Below are 3,467 nucleotides of genomic sequence, written 5' to 3' on the forward strand. Positions count from 1 at the left end.
AAATATAATTAGAATAATTATCGAGTTACAACAAAATAAATAATTATTATCTTTATAAAAAATTATATTATTAAACCAAATATAAATTACTTCGTTATTGTACATAAATTAAATTATAAAAAAATTGGATTAAAAAATTACACAAAAAAATGAGGGATTTCAAATAGTTAATTTGATAATAATATCGATATATTTTTGTCAAAATTTTATGATATCGTCAAACATATATTTTATTCAAAAATAAAAACATCATCGCTTTCTCAAAATCAAATAAAGCCATATTATAACATCGAGTGAGATAAAGAATAAAATGAAATATTAAAAACACGATGTATCTCGTTGCATTGCGCGAGTACGCTTCTAGTCTTTTTTAATAAATAAATAAAAAAAAAAGAAAAAAAAAGCCAAGTTTAAAGGTGATAGAGGGTGTCTAGAGATGTGTGCCTGGGATTTGGTGGGAAAGTGGATGATAATGGAATGGAAAGTATATAAAACCTCAGAGAATCTATTGATGCCTTATCTTCCCAATAATAGTAAAAAACCATTTTTTTTATATATCAGATATAATATTTGATTTTTGTCTCTCAAATTAGATATGTGAGAGACTTCTCTGTGCATTCTAGTCAAAGTCACTATGTTGTATGGTTATTTTGTTAAAAAATAGTCATTTTGTTGATGTAAAATGTATAAAATTGTTCTTTTGGTTAATTTCTCTAAAAAAAATCCATATTTTAATTTACTGTAACTTAAAAACAATTAAAACTTTATTGTAACTTAATAAAAAAATGTTAAGATAATAATTTTTATTGTTTAAAGAATAAAACAATTATTAAACTATGTAATAAAATAGTAATATAAAGATTACTTTATTTTATCTATCAAGTATTTTATGATTTAATAAAATATTCATTTAAATTTCATATATATATATATATATATATATATATATATATAAGCGATCAAATGAAAACCACCCTCATTTGTAAAAACCGTACAAACCACCTTCATACGTCGATTTCATTGTTTAATCTTATGAAATTTTTTCATGAAATTGTTTAATCTTGTGAAATTGTTTCATATAATATTTTTTTTTTATGAATTTGTTTCATATATGGTTATGAAATTGTTTCATATAATATTTAATGAAACTGTTTCATACATTTCTCTAAAATTAAAATAATAAAGATGATAATATCCATGATTAACACCCTACACAACAAAAATGGTTAATCAACCTTTCATAATTACAAAAAAATAAACAAAATAAAAAATTATGATTGGTTGAATGAGATTTTCACGGTTTTTACAAATTGAGTGGTTTTTATTTAAACGCTTCCCTATGTGTGTGTGTGTGTGTGTGTATATATATATATATATATATATATATATAAGAGACTATAATTTCTGAAACTAATGCTTTAGAATTGTGGTTGATGATAACTTTGCAACTGTAGGGTTATAAATGAATCAATGGTTTCTTTAATTATATAATATTTATATACGACAAATGTAACAAATAAATTTATATACATTATTCATTTTTTTTGTGAGGTTTCAAATCCCTGACCTCTTAGGAGGCTAAAGACTACAATACTGCTAGGCCAAAGACCATTTGGTATAAATAAATAAGTGTTGTTGGCACTTTTGTGAACGTCTATTTGAGGACATGACAAATTCAAATAATATGAATATTACAAGGACACAAAAGTTGCACGAATACACAAATTATTTGAATTGCAGGAATATTATTGAAAGTTTTAATGCCTTTCAAACCAAGATTTATAAACTAAACATCTAAAACAGACCGGAACAGAAAAAACCTATGAAAGACAATTAAGCTGTTTTTAGGCCTTGGGCTGGTTTTTTGTTCTTATTTGCTTGTAATTAGTAGTTTGACGAGTTTTTAACCAATCCGAAAAGCAGACATAAAACCAATCTTAATTTAGTTCTTAATGTAACCGAACAATCATTAGATCCATTTGTACATCTCTATATCAATCAAATGGAATTATTTCAGGTCCCGTTTGATTTGAAAGGATTTGCATTTTAAATCCATTCCAATCTCATATTTAGTTTGTTGGATTGTCCGGATTTGAAATCTTATGATTAATTGAAATCCTTCAAACATATGATTTCGAAATCCTTAGGCAGTGCTACGGATTTCACGAAATTTCGTAGGATTGTATGCAATAAGGTTTTGAATTTTTTAAAAACATTTATTTTGTAATAATCGATTGATAAAAATGTAAGTCAGTCATTTTTATATTTATTTATAATTTTTTCTATAAACTATTCATAAATAATGAAATCCAATTTCATTCCAAATCCTACAAACCAAACGAACCCTTAAAGATAATAAACATCATTCTTTAGTAAAAGATGTTATGTGTCAAAGAAAAACACAACAACAAACCAAAAGCCTTTGGTCTAGCGGTATCGTAGTTTTTGACCTCATAAGAACTCAGGATTTCAAACCTCACCAAAGATGAAAAAGATGTGTGGGTTTATTTGTTGTATTTTATCGTATATAAATATTACATACTGAAAAAATACAGCAATAAAGCAATAAAAAGTAAATACGAAAAGAATAATAATAATTGATGATGCTTGTCAAAGTTGCATGGTTTTTAAAATCTTTAAGCTCTACATTTCAAATCAATTTTGGAGCCTTCATACATATGTACACAATATTGTCTTATGTGAAAAAAAATTAGAGTAAATTGCGAATTTGATCCCTAAGATATGTCATTTGTTATAAATTTAGTCCTTTATCTTTATTTATTACAAAATAACTACCCAACTATGCGCTTTGTCAATTGATTTGGTCCCTAAGGCAAACAATCGTCTATTTGTGTTATCACCCCTGACCCCCAGAGTCTGAGATGGTTAGAGGTGTGGATTGCCAGCGGTCGAATGAGAAGATGGAGAGTGGTCATAGGCGTGTTTTCGAGGGTGACGAATGATGAAATTGATATATGTATGTATTATATAATAAATAATAATACATAAAATATAATTAATAATCATAAAACAACGAAAAATGTAAATTGACCATTTTGTCCTCGTATTTAATGAAGATAATAGACAAACCTTAGAGGGAGAGACAATACAAACTACATAGATAGAAGGATCTTCTGTAATAAATGAAGTTAAATGATCAGTTCTATAACAAATAACAAATCTAAAGGGACCTAATCTGTAATTTACTCAAAAAATTATATCCAACAACATTAAAAAAATATGTGTCGGTTTAATAAGTGTTTTTGATTTTTATTTGAGTTTGCAATGGCTTCGTATTTTAATAATTAACTAGAAGCGTACTCGCGCAATGCAGCGAGATACATCGTGTGTTTAATATTTCATTTTATTATTTATCTCAGTCGATATTATAATATGGCTTTATGTGATTTTGAGAAAGCGATGATGTTTTTATTTTTGAATAAAATATATGTTTGACGATATCATAA

This window comes from Cynara cardunculus (genome assembly GCF_001531365.2).
Source record: "Cynara cardunculus var. scolymus isolate 2C chromosome LG 3, CcrdV1, whole genome shotgun sequence".
Taxonomy (NCBI): Eukaryota; Viridiplantae; Streptophyta; class Magnoliopsida; order Asterales; family Asteraceae; genus Cynara; species Cynara cardunculus.